The 27,592-nt window shown below is 43.8% G+C and overlaps 1 pseudogene; it reads right to left on the bottom strand.

Annotated features, from left to right (window-relative positions):
- The window catches only part of LOC131486781 (elongation factor 1-alpha 1-like), a 42,484-nt pseudogene extending 15,320 nt beyond the window's left edge, over positions 1–27,164 (bottom strand).
- Between the last annotated feature and the right edge of the window lie 428 nt (positions 27,165–27,592).

The raw sequence follows: 27,592 nt of genomic DNA, 5'->3' as shown, positions 1-27,592 counted from the left end.
TCTGTTTTTAAAAAGTTTTATTTATTTATTCTGAGAGACAGAGAGAGAGCGAGCACGGGGTCGGGGAGGGGGAGGAGTAGAGAGAGAGGGAGAGAAGATCCTAAGCAGGCTCTGTGTTGTCAACACAGATCTTGACAAGGGGCTTGACCTCACAAACCACGAGTTCATGACCTGAGCCAAAATCAAGAGTTGGACGCTTAACCAAATGAATCACCCAGGTGCCCCTCATTGTGAATTTTCACTCTTTAACAAAAGTAACTATAATATTTAACCCTTTTTCCCTTAATTTCTACTTTGATGTTTGTATTATAACTGATGTTTTCTTTTTTTTTTTTTTGCAGTGAATATTGGCATAATGTATCTTTATTACATAATATATCTTAATTTTTCTGAGTTACTTTTGGGTATATATCTTACCAAGAATGTAGAGGTGGATTTTGTTTATTTGACCCACTTAAAAGTCGTTTATTTTAATGGTGAGATTATTTCCTTTACATTTATTTTTATTACATATGTTTATTCTCTTATTTCATGTTTCTTTCTTCTCTCTGCTTCATTTATTCTGTATCTTGACATAGTGTTTGTGGAACTTCTTTAATTTTCTTTCGTAGTTTTATGGATTAAAGCCAATATTTAGTTTCACTAATGATTTAAAAAATTTGTTTTTGTGCATTTATTTATTTTTGAGAGAGAGAGAGACAGACAGACAGACAGAATGCAAGGGGGGAGTGGCAGAAAGAGAGGGAGTCACAGAATCCAAAGCAGGCTCCAGGCTCTGAGCTGTCAGCACTGAGCCCGACGCGGGGCTCGAACTCAAGAATCGCGAGATCAGAATCTGAGCTGAAGTCTGACACTGAGCCACCCGAGTGCCCCATAGTTTCACTAATGATTTATTTTAAATCCTCAGGTACAAACTTTCTCAGCTTATCAATATGAAATAATATCTCGTGACTGACACCTATTATGATGAAGAATTCATCAGGGATAACATTTCTTCCATTTTGCAGGGGTTTCTTGGTATCCTCTGGGAGTTCTTCCTAGATAACTCCTGAATTGTTAAAACAGTAGTTGTTTAGAATTTATTATCTCTACTTTCAAGAATTACATTTGCATCTTGTTTTACAACCTTAAGTGCCAGGTCGTTTGGATTTGGTTATGTGTTTTAACTCACGTATCGGGGACTTTCATGCCACTGAACCCCCACCTGTAACTTCTTTTAATTGTATCTCCTGTTTGCCACTGGTTAATGTTCTCAAGCCATTTTCCTCAGTAGAGTATGAGCTGTGTACTTTCTGAAGGTTTGCATATTTGATAAGATTTTTCTGTTATTGCTGTATGAAAAGGACATTTTACTGAATTATAGAACTCATGAGTCATGACTATTTCCTTTAAAAATTATGGGTTCCCTTTTCTTTTGGCATTGAATGCTGCAGAGATACGTGACTCCAGTCTGTTGGTTTTTTTTTTTTTTTTTTTTTCTCACAGATAACCTGCAGTCCTGGGTGTCAGATAATGTTATCAGTGGACTGTTCAGCAGCCTGAATATGGTAGGGAGGAAACAGGGTCACACGTGGTTCAGGAAGGGAGGGAATTTACGTATCACGGAAGTTGTGTTTCCACTCTTTGCTGAAATTATTCTACTGGAAATTTTTTTGCATTTGTTTTATTGCTCAGCCTGGTCTCCACTCCAAGTACACAGGATGGGCCCAGCTTTCTCTGGGATCTTCCCTGGGGCTTTTACTCACCAAACGTGGAGCGTGGCTTGTCATTGTGGATGCATGCCGCTCTACACACGGCGCCCCAAATCATCTCTAATTTGGGAGTGCATTTTAATATATCAGGAGGAAGTGGCCAGGTACATAAAATTCTGGATGAGAGAAAACTTGGAGGGAGATCTCTCTTGGAGAGGATTTCATTGGTGGTCCTGCTCCAAACTACGTGACAGTAAAATAATTCCAATAGAAAAAGTGTCTCCGTAGGGGTGGTCTTCATCTTTCTCAGGGCCTTTTTGGCCCGTTCACAATGGAATCGAGGGTCCTGCCTCTGTCCCTGTTTCAGGAAAATACTTCTCGAGGTTGGAACGAATCTGTGCTGCTGTTGGGAAACTGATTACACAGCGAGCGGAATTGCTACAAGGTTTTCTGCTAAACCCTAGGGTTGCTCTCCTGCCCCGCCCTTGAAGCCTCTGAATCTGTGCATGTGTCCTATAGGCTGCTCACCCTGATCTCTTGCCCTCACTCTCATTGTTAGGATTTCTGGAGAAATCTGTCAGGACTTGCTTCTCTTCCTTCAACACGGCCCCACCTCCAGGGCAGGAAAACCAAGTGGGCTTTTGGTGAGATCTTTTGATTCTGTTTCACCTTTGCCTTATAGATCATATAATCCTCTGCTGATGTGTTACTTCAGCACTGAGGACTTGTTTCTGATATTTTACTTTCATGATTTTGTCCGTTTCTGGGCAGAGGGTTTGAAACTAGTTGTCTCGGGGTCACCTTCCCTAGAATTTAAAATATTACTGAGAGGTTTTGTACAAATCGTGATTCATCTCCTTCTTAGGAGTCAGAAAGATTCCTTGGAAAATCCTTTTTTCTGGTCACTCTGAGCAATGTGGCCAAGTTCATTCATTTTTCAACTGGTTCGTATTAGTTTTCTTTGGACTTTGCTCCCCCAAATTCGGGGGTGATCCTTTTTTTGAAAAATAAATATTTTCTTGGTAAATAAATGGTTTCAGTGGCAATAATAAATTCACTTGAAAAGGAGACAATAATCAAGTCAAAAGAATACATGTTAGCTAATCATCAGAAAATCTGTGGCTATGAGGGCTGTCACTTAGAAATCCCAAGTCACTCGGAGGCCAAATCTTAAGCTATATCCTCTTATTTGTCCACGTGGAATAGGTCCCATGGTACCCGGAATCTGCAGAATTCTATAGATTAGCATCTTCTAGTCAAACCTGAGCCACTGGCCCATCGCTATGACTTTTAAAGAAATCTGATGAACTACTGGGGAAAATTTTGTCTCCCTCGGCAAATATTTGATTTTGGATCGCTCAGCATTTTTGCAATCATGATGTCACCTCTTTGGAGACCATAAAAATGTCAACTAAGATTTTCTGCGAAGACGGTATCTGATTTTGAATGGTAGGCTCTGTAGATGATGCAGAACACTTAACATCACCGGCATGTTCGAAAGCACAATGAATTATTGTGTATACAGCCATACTGAAGAGTACAGCCCGCGAGATGAAAGCTTTTCCCCGGAACACCAGAAAACAGGGTTCTATGTGGATTCTGCCGCCCCCGAACATAGATAGGTCTGTTCTACAATACGTTCCATTTTTAGGGTGATTTCAGGGCCAGAAAAACAAACCAACACACATCTCAAGCGTGTCTCCTGATCCATGGTTTCAGGATTCCTCTGGCCCCAAAGAAGCCCAGGGGGCTCTCACCCAGAACTCCGGTGAGCCTTTCTTACCTGGGTCACAGAAGGGACGCTCCTTTTTTCGAGACCCGTCATCTACAGTGCTCTAACCACAAGAGCTCTGGAGCGGTGGGCTTGGCCCTGAAGGAAAGGAGAGTGATTGCAGTGAGTAGGTGTGCTTGTAAGCCTGCTTCTCCCCGGGCCACCTGTAGGGTAGCTGACAGACAGCAGAGCCATCAAGTACTGTGACTGGCCTCCCTCCAAACACCTCCCACTCGCCTGCAGACACAATTCGTTCTGTAGATTATCTCTGGCAAAATTTTATCTCCCTGGCTTCCCTGCGCCCTTGAGGGTGCTGCTGGGTATTTTTCGCCAGCTATCAGGTAATGAATACACAAAAAAGCAAACAAATCTCAAATATAACTGGGAAAAACAATCTACTGCAAATAATGTGATAATACAAAAGCAATGTGCAAGATTTGGGGATTATCTTTGCTGCTGTACATTATTGTTAGCACAGATGATGAGTTGACTCTAACAGTGTTGACTTGTGCATTCTGTCTGTAATTCCTCACCCGCTATTACTCAAACAAATCCCTTATTTGATTTATGTACCAGCAATCACATTTCGGCTGCCTTCAACAAGGCACCTTGGCTGTTTTTTACTGAGTGTTATCTTTTCACTATTTCTACCAAATGAGGCTTAGATTTCAAATGTCATGTATTTATATTATTGTTATTAAAAATTTTTAAATGTTTACTTATTTTTGAGAGATAGAGACAGAGTATGAGGGTGGGGAGGGGCAGAGAGAGAGAGAAGGAGACACAGAATCTGAAGCAGGCTTGAGGCTCTGAGCTGTCAGCACAGGGCCCGACACGGGGCTGGAACCCACAAACCATGAGATCACGACCCGAGCCGAAGTCAGATGCTTAACTGACTGAGCCACCCAGGCTCCCTATTTACATTATTTCTTGAAGCATTTTTCCCCCTATAAAGATGTATGCATTCCAATTTACCTTGAAGGAAGTAAGAGTGCTGTCCTAATTTTGGACATTTTTTAATGTTTATTTATTTTTGAGAGACACAGAGAGCATGAGTGGGGGAGGGGCAGAGAGAGAGGGAGACACAGAATCGGAAGCAGGCTCTGTGCTGACAGCAGAGAGCCTGACGTGGGGCTCAAACCCACAAACCGTGAGATCACGACCTGAGCCCAAGGAGACTCTTAACCGACGGGGCCAACCAGGCACTCCTCTGTCTCTGACATTTCGTAAGCTGTTAGAGAAAACTGATGAGTGCAGCTCACTGTCTTTAAGTTGGATCAGCTATTTAATGAATTGAGTGAGAATATATTAAGCTTATTTTTAGAATGTTCCTTCTTATAAACGCAGCATGTACGTCATAGAGACTTAGCGGCCCCGTAGTGTGGGAAGTGAACTTGTCAGATATCACTCTCTTTACAGGGTCAGGTCCGACTGAAACTTAGAGAGGGAAGTAGGGGACAAGCAAAGAAAATTCCAAGTGATTCAAGGAGCAGTATTTATAAACCTCTGAGTCAGTAATGATTCAGCGCCAAAGCACGGTGCTAAGGACTGTTTAGTTAAAGAGACAGTGGTGTAAAATTAAAGCTCGGATCACCCGTGGTTCTTATTTGTGGGTATCTGGGGTTATGAGGAGGCAAAACATTTGGCGTAAAATCTTTTCTCTCCAGATTCATTTGTATAATTCTTCACAAACTTGAAACGCAAATTTAAACTCTTCCTCCCTATTTTTTTTTTAATAATCCAAGCAGAAAAGGAGGCAACCTGTGAAAGTTCATTTAAAATTAAAATTGGAGGTCTAATTAGATTTTTTATAAAAATAGGACTAGCATTTCTTGAGTACTTCACATCAGATACACCACAACTATGTGTTGTTGGTCTTACAATACCCATTTTACAGATGTGAAACTGAGGCTTGGAGAGGTTACAAGCTTGCTGAAAGCAGCACAGGTAATAAACAATTTTCAGGCATGATTTGAATTCAGATACTTGCTGTGAGACAGACCAAAGTTCCCCACGCCATGCTGTCTCCCATGGTGGGAAGAAGGGAAACACCACGTTAAATGAGCCAAATTTCCAAATTCCACTTGGGTTTAAAGTAAGCTCCATAAGGGGCGCCTGGGTGGCTCAGTTGGTTAAGCATCTGACTTTGGCTCAGGTCATAATCTTCAGTTTGTGGGTTCGAGGCCCGTGTCAGGCTCTGTGCTGACAGCTCAGAGCCTGGAGCCTGCTTCAGATTCTGTCTCTCTCTCTCTTTCTCTCTCTGCTCCTCCCCCACTCATGCTCTCTCTCTCTCTCTCTCTCTCTCTCTCTCTCTGTCTCTCAAAAACAAATAAATGTTAGAGAAAAATTAAAAAAAAATAAAGTCCCTAAAATTTGAATCACAAAATGATAATAACATTAGAAATCATTTTGAAATCTTAGAGGATAAAAAAGGATACTGTAAATGGAGATGGTACTTGTCTATCTTTGGTCTGATGTTGGTAAAATTATAACCTCCAATTTTTTTTTCTTTTGAATTTTGTTGTTTTTTTTTTAAATTTTTTTTTAACGTTTATTTATTTTTGAGACAGAGAGAGACAGAGCATGAACGGGGGAGGGTCAGAGAGAGAGGGAGACACAGAATCCGAAACAGGCTCCAGGCTCTGAGCTGTTAGCACAGAGCCCGACGCGGGGCTCGAACTCACATACCGCGAGATCGTGACCTGAGCCGAAGTCGGACGCTTAACTGACTGAGCCACCCAGGCGCCCCTTTCTTTTGAATTTTGAAGCCAGATTCGGGGCAACTTTGTCATATTAATGATGACTTCTCTGTGTGTATCTGACAGTTTTTCTTCTGTAATGATATTGGATTATGATGAGATTCCTAAGTAGAATATGGGGCGGGAGGGGGGGCAGACCAAGTACACAGTTGGTAATGGACATGGGTTGGTAATGTGGGGACAGACTCCATCAGGGATTTTTTTTTTAATGTTTATTTTTGAGAGAGAGAGAGAGAGAGAGCGAGCACACGTGCATGCACGGGGAAGGGGCAGAGAGAGAGGGAGACACAGAATCCAAAGCAGGCTCCAGGCTCTGAGCTGTCAGCACAGAGCCCAATGTGGGGCTTGAACTCACGGACTGCGAGATCATGACCTGAGCTGAAGTCAGAGGCTTAACCGACTGAGCCACTCAGGCGCCCCCCCTCAGGGATTTTAAAAAGGGCTAGGAATCATCAGTCTTGGCGATGCTTTGCAATGCAGCAATTTTCTTTGAAACTCCCAGGGCAGGACTGTTACATCCCCCAACCCTCCAGAGGAAATCTGGTTCCTTAAATGACTGGACACCTCCCCTTTCTGGTCAAGTGCATTTACACACAGTGCAAGGCAATTGCAGAAACATGATTTCCTTGTAGCGTGGATAGTCTTTAGAGCCCTAGAAAAGAAACCATGGAGAACAGGGGTCCCCACACACTTGGCTTCACAGAGCAATACATCTTATATTCAACATGAATTAATTTATTGGGGGGGTCATAGTCTCGGAAATATTATTTTTCAAGAACGTTAAAAAACACTTGCCATCTGCTATCATTTCAGAAAAGAAAGGCCACTTTAAAGATAGACCAAGGTGGGGCGCCTGGGGGGCTCAGTCAGTTAAACGTCTGACTATAGCTCAGGTCATGACCTTGCAGTTCGTGGAATCGAGTCCCGCTTCGGACTCTGTGCTGACAGCTTAGACCTGGAGCCTGCTTTGGATTCTGTGTCTCCCTCTCTCCCTGCCCCTCCCCTGCTCGCACTCTTTCTCTCTCCCAAAAATAAATAAACACTAAAACAAATAATAACTCACTATAAAATCAATGTTTATGCCTTATTAAAATATTTCTAAAGGTGTTTGGTTGATATATTTAGCTTTTTAGATATTTGGAATATAGAGAGTTAGGACTGTTACATCCTTTTCATAAAGGGTGTCGATATTTTATAACCTTCTTGTCTTGTCCTGCTTTTAATCGATTTATTATTTATTTATTTATTTATTTATTTATTTATCTATTTATCTATAAGTAGGCCTCACACCAAGTGCAGAATCCAAAACAGGGCTTGAACTCACAACCCTGAGATCAAAACCCAAGCTGAGATCAACAGTCGGACGCTTAACTGACTGAGCCACCCAGGCGCCTCAATGCTTTTAATCTTTAATGTTGCTTTGCTAATTATAATTGTATTGCTGCTTTTCCCTCTTTCCTTTCTTTTTGTTTTTCAAAGAATGTATTTTCCCAATATCTGCTTGCCTCTTCCTTTCTTTTCCACATTAAACAAATCACTTCACTGTAAGGGTGGCTTGAAATAAGATACATCTGCTTTTTATTTTTATTTTTTTATTATTTAAAAAAAATTTTTTTAACGTTTTTTATTTATTTTTGGGACAGAGAGAGACAGAACATGAACGGGGGAGGGGCAGAGAGAGAGGGAGACACAGAATCGGAAACAGGCTCCAGGCTCCGAGCCATCAGCCCAGAGCCCGACGCGGGGCTCGAACTCACGGACCGCAAGATCGTGACCTGGCTGAAGTCGGACGCTTAACCGACTGCGCCACCCAGGCGCCCCTACATCTGCTTTTTAAAGTCCAATCTGGCAATTTTTTTTTTCTGTCGTTGAAAGACGAATCCAGCCCATTCACTTTAATGGAATATCAGATGTCTTTGATTTTATTTCTTTCATCTTACCTTATGCATGCCATTTATGTTCCTTTGTTATTCCCTTTTCCCCCTTAATTTCGGTGGGTTGATAAAGGTACTATTCATTCTCTCCATTTTGCCTATTAAATTCAGAGGTTCTAGCACAATTTCCCACTCTTCTGGGTATTATTCTATTTTGCTCATTTCTACTGAACCCTTTCTTTCCCTGCTATTGATGTGAAAACAAGGGGTCAAGCTATATCTCTCCATCAAAGCGTTTTCTTTTCTGACTGCCTTCTTCCACTTTGATAACGCTCTTTGCCTCCGATAAAAACCTAAGAAAAGTTCTTCCCTTCTCTGCTTGCTCCTTCCTCCATTCCCAAGAATCCACGAGACAGTTTAGTACTTTTAGACGTTTGTAGGGTTTTCCTGTAGGATTTTTTAAAGTTTATTTATTTATTTTGAGAGAGAAAGAGAAAGAGGGGGAGAGAGAGAGACAGAGGGAGCGAGCTCAAGTGGGGGAGGGGCAGAGAGAGAGAATCCCAGGCAGGTTCTGAGCTCTCATTGCAAAGCCTGATGTGGGGCTTGAACACAGGAACCATGAGATCACGACCTGAACCGAAGTCAGAGGCTTAACGGACTGAGCCACCCAGGTGCCTTTGTAGGATGTTCCCTCTATTTGCATGACCATTATTTCGCACTTGCCTTACAAATTCCCAAGCACCCCATTATCTCCAATTCAGACGTAAATATAGGTGTACCTGGGTGGCCAACGGCACACACACGTATATGTGTACAGACAGACTCACAGTCATGCTCTTTCCTCACCACCTTGTGCCCCACTGCAGACGTTATCATAATTTGCATTTTGTTGTCTAAGGGTCGTTCACAAAGTATTTCCTTAGACGAAATATCTACGAGTGACATGGCCCTGGATCTTTGCACAGTGGCTCACAGCCTCCTCTCCCCCGGCAGGTGGCTCTCTCAGCAAGGGATAGGATTTGGGGTTGGAATCCTCCTCCGCCAATTCTGGGAGTGGAGTTCCTCAGTTCTCCTGTCTTCTTCTGTTCAGTGCAGGAATGCAATTGGTGTTGGCCCTTGTCCTTTGTAAGTAATCTAGTTTTCATGTCTGACAGCCTTTATATACATACACACACACATATGTGTGTGTGTATATATATATATATATTTAATTTAATTTAATTAATTAATTTAATTAATATTTATAATTTATTTAATATAAATATATATATTTATATATATATATATCACGCTTAAATTTAGGAACTCTGCTAGGACTTGACCAAGTGTGTTTTGTTTATTTTTCATTCCCCACCCCCCCATCAATTCTGCCCGAAACTCCATGAGCACTTTAAATTTGCAGACTCAAGTCTTTCTTCAAACCAGGGGAAATGTCTTCTATTATTTCCTTAATTAATGCATTCCTGCATCTGTTGCCTTTCCCTCCCTCGGAACTCCTATTATTCACGTTAGGTCGCTGCATCTGTCCCCTGAGCCCTTTTAGAAAACTTCTCATAATGATTTCCATGTCTCTGTGTTTTTACTTTCTGTGTGAAGATATCCTTTGCTCCATCATACATGCCCAGATTCAATCCCCAACAGAGAATAACAGCTCCTTCAATTCAGCGCTGGAATATGTAAAGTTAAAAAAAAGGGGGGGGGGAGAAAACCCTCTTTGAGCATCCTAGAGTCTTTTTTCCTCAAATTGAGATTGAATTTCTGTGAGCACTATTGTTACTATTATTTTTTAAAACCTCGTTGAAAAATGAAAGCTGCTTCTTCTGCAGCCGTCCTTGTTCACAAGGAGATGCCAGTTTGGGTGCATTTTGCTTGTTTTTCCCTCTCTGGTACTACTGTCATTGTTTCCCTACGCGGGTCCTGTTCCCTCTTGGGGTATGAGCTGAGCAGCTGAGGGGGGGCTCGCGAAGGATGGTGAAGCCAGGCGGGCCAGCAGTCTGCTCCTCTGAACTGGGGACACACCGCCTGGCAAGCAGTGAGTCCTTGCTCATGGAGGTTCTCCCGGACAATTCTCCAAGCAGTGATCTGGGTCGGTCCCTTCCATCTAGTGGATCTTTAATCCTTTGGGACTTTTTCATGATCTTCTTTGGGATCCAGTAAATACAGTAACCTGCACACATTTTTGAAGGTGACCAAGCGCTATTTTTTAAAAAAAATTTTTAAATGTTTATTTATTTTTGAGAGGAGGGGTGGAGAGAGAGGGAGGAGGGGGGAGAATGTGAAGCACAATCCAGGCTCTGAGCTGCCAGCACAGAGTCGGACACGGGACTTGAACTCACGAAATGTGGGATCATGACCTGAGCTGAAGTCAGATGCTTAGCTGACTGAGCCACCCAGGGGCCCTTGAAGGTGACCAAGTGTCATTAAAATAGAGCAGGGCAGGGAGTTTGTATGCATGTGTTGGGACTATGCACGGGATACCACTGCAGTTTAAATAGGAACGGTCAGAGTGGGCTTCATTAGGAAGGTGACGTTTGAGCACAACACGAGTGTTGGGACGTGAGGATATCCGAGACAAGAACATCCTGGGCGGAGGAAATAGCCAGCGCAAAGGCACGGAGGTGAGAGGAAGTCTGGAGAATTTGAGAAGCAGCAAGCAGCTATGTGGCTGGAGGGCAGTGGAGTCAATGTGGAGGAGAACGTTAAGAGATGAGGTTAGAGAGGTAACGGACGGCCTGATCAGTTAAGAGGTTACTGCGAATAATCCAGACAAGAGGCAGTGGTGGCTGGCTCTAGGCTGGCAGCAGTGAGGAGTGGGGTAAATTGTCCAATTGGAGATACTTTCTGAAGGCAAAGCCACAAGGATTTCCTGACCGATGTGAGGGACAGTGTGAGATCAAGAAAGGGATTAAGGGTTTTATTTACTTAAGCAACACTGATGTAGCATTTACATAATGTGCAGGTACTGTTCTAAGCATCTGACAAATACTAACTCATTTGGTCCTCATATCATCTTTACAGGGCATTTTTAAGATTAGGAGACTAAAACCCAGAGAAGCTAAGAGAGTTGTCCAAGGTCACACGGCCATTGTCATATATAGGATCCGAACCTAGGCAAGCTGGCTCTGAAGTCTGTCATATTAACTATCATATTCTGCCCTCCCTCTGTGGGAGGATTCGCCAGGTATTGAGAATGTCTACTCCAATTAAATAAGGCTTACTTGGGATTAGGGAACTAGACATTAGTGAAATAATCACAGGCTGGGTATCTGGACCCAGTGAGCCAGTGACTTAGGCCAGAGTTACATCACTCATCTGACTTCCACAGACCCTCACTTGGTCTGGTAGACCACAGTGGCATTTTGGGGTTTCAGGAATGAGTGCCAACTCAGAGCCAGTCTTCAGTAATCCCAGAAAGGTCTGGGTATTTCCACACCCACCGTGCACAGTCACCCTGGTACATGATCACATTCCTTTTGGGGGAGACTGGGAGGAAGATTTATGGTACTTGTGGCACCAGGTCCCTCCTCAAAGGGACCTATGACATTTTATTAGGGTCCTTCTACCTATGGGAAAAGAAGAAAAAACTCTGACTTTAAGGAAATTACAGTTAATGCTGAGATTTTGGGCTTTAACAAGTGGAAGGATGGGTGGTACTGACTGAGGTGGGGAAGATTTTGGGGTGATCCAAATCTGAGGGTGGCCGGAAGATCAGGAATTCAGTGTGGGCCATATTCATTTTTGAGATCTTTTGAGACATCCAAGTGGAGTTTCTGAGTAGACGGCTGGATGGATGAGCTAAGGGTTCCAGGGGAAGGTCCAGCATGGAGGTATAAATCTGCCAGTCATCAACAAAGAGATGATATTTAAAGCCACGAGATCCTGGGGGGAGAATAGGGAGAAACAGGCGAGGGTCTAAGAACCAAGCGCTGGACAAGGGGAAGAGGATACACCTGTAAAGGAGGCAGCTGGTGTGCCTGGCTGTGAATGCCAAGCGAAGAAAGCATTTCCAAGAAGTCGAACACGATCAAAAGCATCGACTGTTGCCAGTACGTCAAGGGGATGGGGGCTGTGCGTTGACTCAGTACTGTGGCCATCACCAGTGACCTTGCAAAAGCAGTCTGGGGGGAGTGGTAGTGGCCGAAGTGCGGTGATGTTTGAGTGCGGCGACAGAGAATTGGAGGAGGATATAGTGAATAGCCAAATCTTTCCAGAAGTTCTTGCTGCAATAGGAGACCAGAAAAAATGGAGAGTAGGGGAGGGGAGCAGTCCAGTCCAGAGAGGACATTTTTATAAGGCGATAAAGATAAACCTATTTGTATACACGCTGGAAGCAGCCCAGAGGGAAGATAAGGAAAAGGGATGATGCCAGAGAAGGGAACATTCCCGGAATGATGCACGAGTAGGCAAAGCCGGTTTCATTACAAACGTAATCAAACCCTAAACTAAACCACCGAGATTCACTTGAATTCATCACCCTTTTGCTTTTCTGCTGCTTTCACGCTTCGTGGGTCATCCTTTGCCAGATCTGTGTACGAGCGACGTGTCCTCGTGAACCACTGTGCAGGGGCACCTCCACGGAGAGTCTGATGCTCACGGCGCTGTGGACCCGCTTTGTAGGGGGCTTCACAGGGTGGACCCTGAGAGACAGCGAGAGGTGGCTAGGAGGGGCAATCACTGAATCCCAGACCTAGGGAACGTGTGGTTCTGTTTCTCACGGCACATTGGCAGGTGCGGCCCACCTTCGTACACAATCCTCTTGCCCCCTGGTACCACATGATGTCTCCTGAGGAGAGGCCACAGTTTCTGTCCTCCATGTAAAGCACTTCCGGGCAGCCCTCAGCTGGCAGTTTCCTGTCCTCTGTGCTCAGTCGCCCCTCAGTACTCTCGATGTTTATTGGTTTTCCAATTCTTCCGTCGGATTATCTGTTCACTTGTTTTAACAAAGTCTTATCTTGTTAACGACTGTTTACTCCTCTAGGTATTACATTGAGAAACCAACACCTTGTCAGATAGCTTTTAGCGCAAGAAAACTGAGGAAAAAGTGGGAAGCTTTACACACTAATAATTAGAGGGTTTAATCCTTTTTCCTGTTTTCGTCCCTAAGAACACATATTTTTCTTTTCTTTTTTTTTCACTATCAACTGAAGTGTAACGTGCGGGTAGATTCCCAGAGGACGTAAAGGTGAACTGCCCCAGTCGTGGCCTGAGGGGCCCCCCAAGGCAGTGTGGGGAGCTTAACGAAAGAGAAAGGGTATTAGACTCTGAAGAATCATCCACCACCGGCTTCTGTCTCCTGTTATCCTGATGACTCAATCCCCTTATGAAGCTAATTTTTAATCGAGCAGCTTCTAAATTCGAACCACGGTGCATTTTGTGCCTTGTGCGAAACTGTGCTGTTGGAGACAACACCCCTGCCCCTGACCAAGGGTCACTAGAGGGAAGCGAGGACACGGGACACGATGGAGTCCAAGCCTGCTGTCTGCCCGCTACGTACCCCTACTGACCCTACATGTTGAGACGTCAGGCTCCGCTCCTGGGTGACGTCTTGTTGAGGGAGGCTTCACGCCCTCTTTGCCTCCTTCCCTGCAGTGCCCACCAGTGTGTGCCCCACAGAGGCAGGCAAGAGGTATTCGCCAAATGAATGAATCCATTAAGCAAATGATAAACCAGGTAACCTGCTCATCAGTTTCTGCTGGAAAGTAGTTTGCAGTTGAGAAGACAGAAGGCAATGTATCTTGTGTTCAGTTACACTGTAAATGAACTCCATCCATCACTCTACCCTAACGCCAACACTTTCATTAGAATGACCGGTTTTTATTTGTTTAGTGTTTTGGGGGCCTCTTTTTTTTTTTTTTTCTATGACTCTCTATTTGAGTCAGGTTGCAAAGTGGTGAGATCTAGTTTAGTGTATCTATCTGTGACACAAAAAGCTTTTAGCAGAGATTATAATCTTACTCTCCTCTCCACCAGTCTCCACTTTATGTGGATGTGGACTGTCGTCCCTCACTCCAAAGCCTTCCTGACCCCTGCCCCTCTGCCTGGGAGGCACACCCTCCCCCTGCCCACCTGACATGCTTCTGAGCAGGGCGAGGCTGAGGCGAGTAGTTGCTGGAACCAGAAGTTTGGGTTCAACCACTGGTTTTGATTCTACCTGCCTCTTGTATGACATTAGATAAGATTCTTAACTTTTTGGATTTCAGTGATTTCTTTTGCATAAATGTCAGCGTAGCTGGTCTCGATGGACTGTCGTGAGGATTTAGCGAGATAATACACAAACACAGCACAGGCACGGGCCCTTAGCTAGTGCTCAGTGACAGCACCGTTTTCATTAGCCCCGCTAGGGCCATCCCCACCACCATCAGCAGGATCATCACCAGCACCACCACCATCAAACTTTCACCATCTGCTCCTATATGGTCTACTCCGTGCAGCTTCCCTAGACTTCCCACCACCCAGTATCACGGTATACACCCAGAACTCATCATATTACACTGTTCCTTTTCATGTTGGCTCTCTCCAGGGCTGAGCCACTTAATGGCAGTAACTTATTAATCATCAGTGTCTTACTAATTAATTAACTAATTAATTAATGGCAGTGTCTTATTAATCATCAGGTCTCTGGTATCTAGTATCTCACTCCGGACCTGCTACCTAAGATTGGCTCATTAGATGTACTTTGAAAAAATACAGGAGTAAAATCAACTTTTGATTGGGCATAAAGTTTGTATCTCAAAAAGTAACATGAAAATGATAGAACCCGCATCTGGGAGACTGAATGCGAGTACCGTGAGATTAAGTGTGGAGATTCAGTAGGATTATGTCTTTTGGAAGTTCTACGTGCAGTCTGGTAAATTGGTACTGCTTTTTAAAAATGTTATTTTTGAGAAACAGAGAGAGCACGAGCAGGGAGGGGGGGGGGAGAGAGAGAGAGAGAGAGAGAGAGAGAGAGAGAGAGAGAGAGAATCTTGAAATCTCAAGCAGGCTCCGTGCTGTCAGGGCAGAGCCCAACATGGGGCTCAAACTCCTGAACCACAAGATCATGAGCTGAGCTGAAATCAAGTGTCAGACACTCAGACCGACTGAGCCACCCAGGTGCCCCTAAATTGGGACTCTTTTAAATGTCAATATACAAAGTAAATGTATGCTCATTGATAGCACTAGGAGTATTATTTTATTATTTTAAGCATTTACAAATATGTTGGCTGTGTTTTTGTTTTTTTGACATATTGTTGGATACGTCTTCATTTTTTTTTTTGAGATGGCTTTTTGATGAAGAATGCAATCCCTGATCAAAATATTGTCTGTCTGAGACATCGCAAGTGATTTAAACTTACTTTGTTTTATTATGAGCACTATATATAAAAATTAAAGCACTAATTTTTTTTTGAGAAAAATCGAGTCTGCCTGACTTCCATTATATTCAGAGTTATTATTCCGTAGTGCCCAGATCTGCAAAACTTGGGGACAAGAAGATGAACATGGGAAATGCCATTATGGATCTCTGTGTCCTGCGACTCTCCCAGCTCCCTCACAACAACCTCTTCATTGGCTTCTTACCTCTGAAAAGCTCAAAGCTTCTACTGGAAGTTGGAAGCAGAGGTCAGGAGGACAATCTCCCAGCTACCGTCTCAGTAATTGCTGTTGCTTTCCTGGGAATTGTAAGGGTCCTGAAAAATTGGAAATATCAAAGTAGTTAGAAGGTTTGACGCTCTTTCTTGCATTCATTACGGAAACCCAGATTTCTGGGGTTCCTGGGCTCCAGTTTGCTTGGATAGCATTTCAAAATGAAACAGAGGTCCTTGTGGGCTTTGGAGGCCCAAGTACAAGCGATTTGGGAGGCCATAGCTAGCAGAAAGAACGTGAGCTTTGGGGTTGAGTAGATCTGGAGACTCAACCTCAGGACTATCAATACATTAGTATATTAGTGTTCTGTTAGTGTATTCATCTTTCTAAGCCTTCATCTCCTGGCTTTGTATGTGGGTAATTATAATAGCTACTTGAAGACCAGGTTCCAGTGCTGAATAAACAGAATAATATCCATTAAGCATCTAGCATAGTTCATGGCCCACTGGTCACTTTCAGTATAAAAGGAAGAGGCTGGGGGAGGGGAGAAAGAATGATGGAAGGGGGAATCTACAGAGTACACACCAACCAAATGCAACATACGGAGTGAATTTGGGGCCTCGTTTGAACTATTGTGAAATATTTTGGCAAGTTTGAATGTTGAGTGGGCACTTAATGATCTTGAGGAATAATTACTTTTTAATAATGCTGTTGCTGTGTTAAAAAATGAGTTCCTAGCTCCTAGAAAGACACGCTGAAATATTTCTGAATTACACAAAAAAGTTGCTTGCAATTATTTACTTGCTAAAAAAGTTATAAGGTATACACTGCTCTTTTAAAAAGCCAAGCCTGAATACGTAGATACATAGAAAATTTGACAAACAAATGAAACATTACCATACATGTGAACTGGAATAAAATTAAATGCCAGGCAAGGTTCAGGGACATCTGCCTGTTCCTATTCTCGTTGGCTTTACTAATCAGGTCAGCAACAGAATAACACTGAGCCATGATATTTCACTACATGTATTTTTGATGTTTTCTATATAACATCAGTGCTTCTTTTCTGACATTATCACGTAAATGCAAGCAACTTCTGGATATTGTAAATAATTCACATTGAAAATACAGTCACTACGATTCCTCTTTTATGCCTCCAGATTTATTTAAGACCATCCTGAGAATGCAAAGTAAGCTGTCAACAAACAAACATCCCAAAACTTCTTGTCTGTGCGCATGAAGAGATGCTCAACGTCACTTGTCATCAGGGAAACGCAAATCAAAACTACAATAAGAGATCACCTCACACCTGCCAGAAGGGGTAAACTAAAAAACACAAGAAACAAACAAGCGTCGGTGAGGATGTGGGGGAAAAGGAACCCTCGTGCACTGCTGGTGGGAATGCAAACCGGTGAAGCCGCCGTGGAAAACAGTATGGAGGTTCCTCAAAAAGTTAAAAATAGAACTACCCTATGGTCCAGTAATCACACTACTGGATATTTGTCCCCAAAATACAAAAACACTAATTCAAAGGGATACATGCACCCCTATGTTTACAGCAGCATTATTTACCATGGCCAAGATATGGAAGCAGCCCAAGTGTCCATTAATTGATGAATGAATAAAGAAGATGTGGTGTATATACAATGGAATATTACTTAGCCATAAAAAAGATTGCCACCTTGCCATTTGCGGGGACATGGATGGAGCTAGAGAATATAATGCTAAGCGAAATAAGTCAGTCAGAGAAAGACAAATACCATATGATTTCACTCATACGTGGAATTTAAGACACAAAACAAATGAGCAAAGGAGAAAGAGAGAGAGAGAGAGGCAAACCAAGAAACAGACTCTTAACTGTAGAGAACACACTGATGGTTACCCGAGGGGAGGTGTGTGTGGGGGTTGAGATGGGTGAACTAGGTGAAGGGGACTAAGGAGGGCACTTGGGATGAGTACGGGGTGTTTTATGGAAGTGTTCAATCACTAAATTGTACACCTGAAACTAATCAATACTGTATTTTAACTCTACTGGAATTAGAGAAAAAAAGAATGACTCTAGAGTCTCAGCCTAAGCAACGGAACAAGTGACTGGTGGTGCCATGTAATTACACGGATAAGACTTTTGGGGAGACTAGATCTGGAGAATCATCAGCCCATTAGATTAGATAGTACTTTTTAAAAGTTTTTTTAATGTTTATTTATTTCTGAGGGAGACAGAGAAAGAGAGAGAGACAGCACAAGTGAGAGAGGGGGACGGAGAGAGGGGGACACAGAATCCGAAGCAGGCTCCAGGCTCTGAGCTGTCAGCACAGAGCCCGACGCGGGGCTCGAACTCACAAATGGCTAGATCAAGACCTCTGAAGTCGGAGGCCAAACCGACTGAGCCACCCAGGCACCCCTAGATTAGATAGCATTGAAGCCATGGGGAAGAACTCAGAAGACGGCAAAAGGTCTGAGGACACGGACCCAGGGCACCCCAACGTGTGGTGTGCCCAGTAATGTCACCATCACAGCCCAGCATCCTCTGGACCCTCTGCGCCCCTTATCTAAAGCCCCCCTCTTCCTGGCCCGGTTCACAGCAAAAGGCTCTCCTTGTTTTCCCCAGTCAGCCCTGAATCTGCCTTTATCTCAACTGCAGCTGCTCTCATAAACTGTCTTCTTCACTTTCTTGCACGTGGCCTCACCTGCTTCCTTTATCCTTTTGGTTTGCATTAGTCTTGCTGCCCCACCGAAACCGCTGCCTCTGGAAACCAGGGACTATGTCTGAGAAGTCCCTGTATCATCTTCAAACTCAGACAGAGAACTATTCAGTGCTCAGAAGTCCGTGTGGCTCGACAGGCTGAGGCTGCTTGGGAAACGCCCCGTGAGTTCACGCTGGCCCTGCTGTGCCGGCGACCCCACGTCTCCCGGCACATTCCCTCCACGGTGGTGCCACCGGGTGGGAATAAACCATTGCCTCCCGTGTCAGAGATTTAGTAAGCGCCAGATAATCTCCCAGCCAGGGAGGTGGGCAAACTGAAAAGTACAAGGAAGAGAATTCACTTTCTTGGTAAACAAACGGACACAAGGCGATACAACACAAGCAAAACCCGAACTGTGTTGGAAGGGGAAAGGCCCCCAGCTCCCACTCGGGGGGCCTGAGCGCACGATCTGTTTGCTGAATGAGGCAAGCCAGTTTGAACATTAAAGAGAGTTGCTCCCTATTGCATTTTGTCTCTTGTTCCCCATATTTAACCCACCACACGGTCTCTTTTCACTCCACACACAAACACAACCAATTCCATCTGCTTCCTTCCATCTCCACTGGTGACCCTAGTCCACCTGAATGTCTCCCACAAGGTCTACTCCAAGAGCTTTCTGACTTCTCTCTGCTTTATTCCTGTCCACGTTCGACAAAGCAGCCAGGCATCACTTAAAAATATACACCTGACCATATCACTTGCCCACCTAAAACCAGGCAGTGACTTATATGTGTGACTTCCTATGGCCTTGAAGATAAAATTCAAACACATTGTCCCAGGTCTGGATCACATGGCCTTTGAATTCTAGTCAACCTAACCTCTTACCCCTCATCTCCTTGCTGCCACTCCCCGGGCACACTGGCCTTCTTTCCACTTCTTGAGCTGGCTAAGCCTCTCCAACTTAAAGATTTTGCATCCCCTGTTCTCTTTTCATGGAAGGTCCTACCTCCAATCATATGACCTCTGAATGACCTCTGCCCTTGTCATTCAGATTGGGCGCAGAGAGGTCTTTCATAGCCACGCACTTTAAAGTAGCCCTCTGACACTCCCTATCAGCCAGTTTTCACATTTGCAGGGCTGGCTGGACATTATCTTCCATTTTTCTTGTTTATCTGTTTACTTCTCTGGTTATTGTCTATATGTCTCTGCTAGAATGCTCTGTGAGAGCAGACATCTTGTCTCTTTGGGTCGTTGCTGTATTCTTAGAGCTTAGGACAGTATCTGGCACTTAAAAGATAACTCTAAAAATGTTTGAATACATGAATACAATGTCTCCAGGGCCCAAGCGTTCTAATTCAATCTCTAAACAACTGCCAGAGTGAACTCTCTAAATTATCTATCGCACCAAGCCACTCCTTGCTGAAAACACGCTAGAGGTTATACATGGCCAAGAAAATATAATCCAAACTGCTTAGCATAGGCCTCAAGACCCTCCGTGAGCCAGTCTCTGTGTGTCTCTCCTGTCTCGTTTCTCACAGACTCCCCGCCACCCCCCCCCCCCATGCCTAATGGCCTGCAAGATGCCTAATGACTAGCATGTCCAAGATGCCATGCTGTTTCATGCCTCTGGGTCTCTGATCCAGTTTTTCATCATGTTTCAATCATCCTTTCTCTCCATTATTTTTCCCACTCTGATGCCCTCATTGACTTATTTTTTAAAGATACATCTCAAATCAGGAAGCTGTTCTGATCCCCCCCATCATCCCAAACTCCGACCTTTTCTTTATGACTTATACTTGCCTCCATTATAGCTGCTCTAACTCGTTTTACTGCCCCGGTTTGCTCTCACATCTCTCTGTCTCCACTTGAACTATAAACTCCAGGAGGGCAGGCATACTATCGTATGTCATATCATGTTATATATCATCTTATCCCCAGATGTGACTCATGGTTGCCACTCACACAAGTGTTGGTTGACTGATGCAGTGAATGTATAGATCAATTTATTTTGTCATAAAAATGCAAGGAACTTGAGAATGCCTGACATCACGTGCATTGGGGTTGACAGGTGCTGCTTATTCGACTGTGTTTACTGTGGCTTGGGCCCCACTTCATAAGTCAGATTCATGCAGATGAATGTTTTCAAGCGCTTAAGAAAAATGGGCTCTGGGAGAACGCAGTCAATTTATCACCTAAAACCAATTCTTAGATCTTCACAGGGGAAATGAATGGGCCTGACAAGAATCTGAAATACTTAAGGAAAAGTTGATTAAAGAAGGCCTCATGAATGATTAATTACAAAATTTAATATCTGTGGGAGAGAGTTTTACTGACATTTAAATAAATGCCAACAAAACAAGCTGCAATTAAGCATTTGCCGCAGCACATAAAGCATCATCAAGGTATTCGTTCTGAATCACAATTATATAAATAAAGTATGTGCAACTCTGAAATAAAAACATTCATGTTAGTTGTGATTCATTGACTGAAGCTTTGCAGTTTGAATGCATTCATTTTTAGCATGATAATTGCAAACCCTGCTGTTCAGAGGTGAGTTAACATGCCCCCTTTCCCTGGTTCTTCCGTCTACTGCTTTCTCGCTTCCAGTTATCTCAGCTTTGGCTGACACCTTTTCATAAAGTCTATAGTCAACTTAAAAAAAATTTTTTTTTTAAATTTACATCCAAGTTAGTTAGCATAGAGTGCAACAATGATTTCAGGAGTAGATTCCTTAATGCCCCTTACCCATTTAGCCCATCCCCCCTGCCACAACCCCTCCAGTGACCCTCTGTTCTATTTGAGTCTTTTATGTTTTGTCCCCATCCCTGTTTTTTTTTTTTTTTATTATTTTTGCTTCCCCTCCCTTATGTTCATCTGTTTTGTATCTTAAATTCCTCATATGAGTGAAATCATATGATATAGTCATCTTCTGATGAACCTACCCAATGGCCCCAGCTTACTTGAGTCTTTGGGGTATGTAATTCATCGATGCAATGAATATTTATTTTTCATCCACTATGCATTAGTATGAGGCACGGCTTTGGTGAAAAAAGAAAAGCAAAAACTAAACCAAACCAAGAACAAAAACAAACAAACAAAAAGACCAGACTTGTTTCCTGACCCCAAATATCCTATTATCCAGCAGGAAAATAGATATGAAATAAACATTTAATTAAGTTGTGAGCAGTGTTATCAAAGAGAAGCACATGATGTTCTGAGAAACAGTAACAGGGAACCCAACTGAAATTGGAGATCCAGGCAGCCTCCCCGAGGAGGAGACCAGCTGGAGGAGAAGGGAGAAGAAAGTCCAAAGGGAGAGAGAAAAATCGTGACTTGGAAGGTATGTCTGATCAGGTCGACACAAAGATTATGGGTCCTGTTTGGCAGATAGTCTTCCCCCCTGCCCTGGCCCCGCGGCAGCAGAGGAAGAAGATCGTCAGATGTCACAAGGTCACCAAACATTCATGGCGATAAACATGAAATGAAGAGAAAGCACTAGCTCACAAAACTTTCCTCATTTTGAGGGGGTTCCGAAAAGAAGAGAGAACCAAATTACTTGAGCAGACACAGAAGGAATGTAACCTTTAACTATGTAGATATTCCAACAGAAGACAAGTTGGCTCCTTGTCAAGGCACCGATTCTGCCACATTCTGCCCAGCACACCACGGACTATGTGGGAAGACGGTTTTCTCTCTGACGTGGAGCGGATGTTCCCTTAATCCTTGCTGGCCCATAAGTGCAGGGTGCATCCACGCTTTCAGTTATGGGAAAGATGAAATCATTGGCTGAAAAATGTTTTATGTGTCCAGGATCACCAACAATACGTATAAAAGAGAAACTGATAGTTTTCGCAGAAATGAAACTTCCTTTGTGTGGTTAGCACATGTGATTAAAACAAGAACTGCACAGCATGCCCCCCACCCTGTTTGGGCTGTTCTAGATCTTAGGGACTTTCATTCCTTATACAGAAATAGGGAAAAGGTCTTTTTCTTTTTCCCTCTTTAAAAATTAAAAAAACATTTTTTTTTCTAAGACAGTCATTCTCATTCTTGTCTGCACACCAGAATTACTTGGGGCACTCTGAAAACTCCAGGTGCCTTGGGACGCCTGCGGGAGCCCTTTATTGCATGGGGCTGGGTTGAGTTTACAGATCTGTAGTTTAAACATCTTTTCTAAGTGATTCTGACATGCTGCCGTCAGGTTTGAGACTCGCTTTAGTGTCTACGGCCCTACCACCCTGAACGCGCCCGATCTCGTCTGATCTCGGAAGCTAAGCAGGGTCGGGCCTGGTTAGCACTTGGGTGGGAGAATCGCTTTAGTAAGTCTTTATTCACCACCTGTCTTTTTCTTTTCCTTTAAAAATAATCTCCTTTCTGAAAATCAAAGGAACAATGAAAAAAATAACTCAGACGATCCTGTACCTTAAAATTATAGGAGGGGCTTGGAAACTTTCACAAGAACATTGTGCTGCTCTCATCTGCCTGCAGTGCAGGTGGTGGGAAGTAGCCGGACCGTCGGCCCCGGTAGGCGGTCTGGCTTTGGCTAAAGGACTCAGCAGGGTTTTCCAGACATTCTCACTGGTCACAACTTCTACCCGACTCCACATGTCGACAACCCAGTCCTGTATCTAGTCTTCTCTCCTTTTGACGGACCACATGTTCCAGGCAGGACACGTGAAAATGGGACCCCTGGGACCATACTAGCCTCCCCCATTGGCCGTCACTTCTTCTCGGTTGGCTCCCAGTTTCCTCTGGCAGATGCCAAGATAGATACGCAAGCCTTTATCTGAAACCCTTGGGGCCAGATGTGTTTTGGAATTCAGAATGTCTCAGACTTTGGACAGGTATGTTCCACGCTCTATATTTCACGTGCCCTCCCTCAGTGAGGCTGCAGGAGCACCGTGTAATCAAGCATTTTCATGTTTGTGCAGGAAACACATAACCACTCCCGTGAAGCAAGCTGCGTAAAGATTCCAAGCAGCCTCACACATGCACAGGTCGGGTTTCGCCTCTAAAGGACATTGCTAGACACTTGATGAATAGAACCTTCTTGACTTCAGAGCTCTTCAGATTTTGAGGCCGTGGATAAAGAACGGAAGACCTGGGGCAGCAGCATTATTTCAAATGGGTGCAAAACTGTCTTTTCACTGAGTTTGCTAGTTTTTCTCATCGTTTGTGGCAGACACCTACTCATTGAGGTTGCATGGATTTCCACTGTCAGGTGAATTCTGAGTGTTAATACTTCCCACTTGGTCAGAAGTGGAAAGCCCAGATAATGCTACATTTTTGGGGGTGGGAGGGGTGTAAAACTAAAATAGCTTAAACAGACAGTTAGAAGCTGTTACCATTGAACCCTGATGACTCAAGTTCAGAATGTAACTCCCCGACTTAAACCTCAGGTGGGCCACATTCTGCCTGTGGTCATCCCAGTAGTTGTCTCTTCTTCGACCTCCAGGTATCTTTCCCCCTCACGTGGTAAGTTAGATTTTCTTAGTTGTACTGGCCAAATCTCTGTTGTATTGGCCTTCTTCGTATCTGTCAGGACAGGAGGTTCCTGGTGGGGCTGGGGGGGAGGGGACGTGAACATATTGTAGAGACTGAACTGTTACACTTCGTGTATGTGGTCTCTGTTTTCACAAGGTGGCAAGGCCCGAGAGAAATGTGAGTTATGTGCACTCACATTATATTGCACTCACATTCCTATTATATTGTCTCCTCTTTGAAAGCAAATTTTCTTCCTTGTACTCCTCAGAACCCGTGGTATCGTTGGTGGTCAGCCAAAAAAAATCCTATTGTTTTCTTAATAGTTGAGAATAGAATTCCCTTTGGGAATAAATGGTCTTCAATAAAGAAAACACCTTGAAAGCATTTGGCTATGGAAAAAAAAAGTCTACAGTAGGATTCAGAAGTCTGGGCAGAACAAAGAGAGGGTAGAATCAGTTTGCATTTAAAAAATAGTTGGTGGTGGTGGTGGTGGGAGGGGACGGAAAGGAGAGAGAAAGGCTGAGCATCACAGGAAATCAGTCAGAAGCCTTTATAGAACAGGGTGACCATTATTCATTCAGTTCTAACTGCTTGGAGGTCAGCAATGCAAAACCATCTCTTTCTTAATTTCTCTGAACTGTCTACAAAATCTGCTACACAAAATCTGTTGTTTACGTGTAAAAGTAAGGAAGGTGGTTCAAGAACTCAAGTGGCGAGAAAGAAAATGTTGCGAGATGCCAAGGGGAGAACAAAAAGTCAGAGGAATCAAGGGGTGGTCCTGAGAACACAAGACCCTAGGAATACACAGAAATGGCACCGGGCTTTCGATGTGAGGTGTGTTGGAGACCATAAGTAGTCTCATCTAGATTTTAAGAGATGGGATGACCCAGGATATCATCTAGATTAAGGAGTAAATGCTCGACAAAGGTTACAGAAGACATTAAAAATGATCAACGCCAGGGGCGCCTGGGTGGCTCAGGCAGTTAAGTGTCCAACTTAGCCCAGGTCATGATCTTGTGGTTTGTGAGTTTGAGCCCTACGTTGGGCTCTGTGGTGACAGCTCAGAGCCAGGAGCCTGCTTAGGATTCTGTGTCTCCCTCTCTTTCTCTGCCCCTCCCCTGCTCGTGCTCTCTCTCTCTCTCAAAAATAAATAAACATTAAAAAAAAATGATTAACACTAGACTTAGGAGAAGTTACAGTCACGTGCATGATAGAGTCCTAGAGAGGGAATTAGAAGTTCTGGGCTTGAATTCTCTCTCTCTCTCTCTCTCTTTTTTTTCCCCCAGCTTCCAGTACCTTCCCCCTCCACCCACTCTGCTCCAAATCTAGATACAACAAACTCTAGCAGGACAGTCTTCAATACTATTTAACTTTCACACTTGGAGTTCTTTGGACTATTTCAAAATTTGTTAATGTGAGAACGCACATCCCAATAAGTGGGAAACTAACATTTGAGATGATACCAACAGATTCACTCGATATTGACGTAGCTACAATTTTATATGCAACACGTGGACTTTAGTGTCGCAGGATTGGGACTTCTTATAACAAGCTTATTGATAAACAATGATAATCTTTGCTTATCCGCCCTAACCTATGAAGGCTTGTCACCAACAGACCTTCACCCATACCTTTTCACCATGTCCTTAAAAAACAGATGATTTGAGGCACCTGACTGACTCAATCTGTTGAGCATCTGACTTTAACTCAGGTCGTGATCTCCCGGTTTGTTGAGTTCCAATCCCACTGTTCCAATCCCACCTATCTCTGTCCCCCACCCCACTCATGCAGTCTCTTGCAAAAATAAATAAACCTTAAGAAAAACCTAGATGATTGTTCCTTTCAAACAATGTATTAAAAACCCACAAATTCCTACCCAAAAGAAAATGTTAATCCAGAATTATCAAAATTTGAAATTTCAGCAGATGAACAGCAGAAATAGACTGTGGGCAACTCTTACCTAGGTCTTTTACTTAAGTAGTACTGTGGGGATTTATAGTGTTGACCAAAAGAAGATCGTTTACTCATTAAACTTTGCTTTAATGGGTCTCAGAATTCTGCGGCAGATTTTTGGTGAAGTTGTTTCCATTAAAAAGTACGGATTTTTAAAAGCTAATAAGTTAAAACTGCCACACACACACACACACACACACACACACACCAAATGGTCTACAAAACATTTCTCTTACCTTCTCAAGGTTTTATGATGCACTATCATTAATCATTTCTTTATTATTAAACTTAAGCGACCAGTTCTGAGACATTCTTCCACCGCCGATTATGACTGGGGTGGCAGGTATCAGGGATAGTATCCATTTAGCCTTCTGAGCTCTCAGACCCGGTGACCTCTCCAGCTCCAGCCGCCTTCCAGTCCACTGCTTTGCTGACACCCATAGCCACCATCTGTGTCACATTACGAACAGCAAAACGACCCAGAGGACAGTCAGAGGAGCTCTCAACACACGTGGGCTGCCCAGGAACCATACCAACGACAGCAGCACCACCAGATTTCAAGAACTCGGGGCCATCTTCCAGCTTCTCCCCAGAATGACAATTAATCTTCTCTTTCAGCTCCATGAACCTGCGAGCAATGTGGGCTTCTGTGAAAATCAGGCTAGGTGCGTAGCCAGCACTGATTTGGCCTGGAAGGTTCAGGATAATCACCTGAGCTGTGAAGCCAGCTGCTTCCACCGGTGGGTCATTTTCACTGTCATCAGCTGTAGCACAACCAATGTCTCTGACAGACATATGCTTGACGTGAAAGCCCGCTTTGTCCCCAGGAAGATCTTCGTTCAAAGAGTATTTCAACAGAATTTACTTTAGTTGTCATGTTGACTAGAACAGAGGGGGTCATTAGGCTGGGTTCGAGAACACGGGTCTCTACAGGGACGGTGCCAATACCATGAATTTCGTAGACGTCCTGGAGGGGCAGATGCAAAGGCTCGCCAGGTGGACAAGTTGGTGGCAGGATGCAATCTAGAACTCCGAGGAGGGTGGCTTCGCTGGCATTGCCGTCTTTAGGGTGACTCTCCATCGCTGAACCAAAGCGTGTTTGCGCTGGGCCCCAGCAGGCTGTTGCCATTCCAAACAGAAATCGACACAAATGCTTCTGCGTTGGGCTGGTAGCCAGTTTTCTTAATGCAGGTGCTGACTTGCTTAATGACTTCCTCCTACCTCTCCTGGCTGCAGGGTGGTGCAGTGGAATCCACTTTGTTACCAGCAACAATTAGTTGTTTCACACTGAGTCTCGTGAGCCAGAGGGCATGCTCAAGGGTCGGCCCATTCTTGGAGACGCCAGCCTCAAGTTCGGCAACGCCAGCAGCAACAGTCAGGAAGTGCAGTCAGTGGGAGATGTGCCTGTAATCGTGTTTCTGATTAAAGTCTGTGTCCCAGGGCATCAGTGACGGTCACATACTACTTGCTGGTCTGGAATTTTACAGGGATATATCAATGGTGGTGCCCTGTTCACGTCCGGCTTTCTTTTATCCAGATGTTGGCATACTTGAGGGAGCCCTTTCCCACCTCAGGAGGCTCCTTCTCAAGTTTTTCTGTGGATCTTCTGTCGCGATCCCACCACATTTGTAGATCAGGTGATGGTGGACCCACCCCAATCCACATGTCCAGTGACAATGATATTAATAGGAACCTTTTCCTTTCCCATTTTAGCTTAGATTGAGGGGTAATTTCCAAGATATCTGAGTTCTGGTGGCAAATCCATTGTGAAAAAGTGGGTTTGAATTCTGTGGCATAAAATAATCATGTAAAT

This window comes from Neofelis nebulosa, chromosome 10, assembly GCF_028018385.1.
Source record: "Neofelis nebulosa isolate mNeoNeb1 chromosome 10, mNeoNeb1.pri, whole genome shotgun sequence".
NCBI classification, from domain to species: Eukaryota; Metazoa; Chordata; class Mammalia; order Carnivora; family Felidae; genus Neofelis; species Neofelis nebulosa.
The sequence above is the reverse complement of the archived record's forward strand: the minus strand, read 5'-3'. Positions and strand labels throughout refer to the sequence as shown.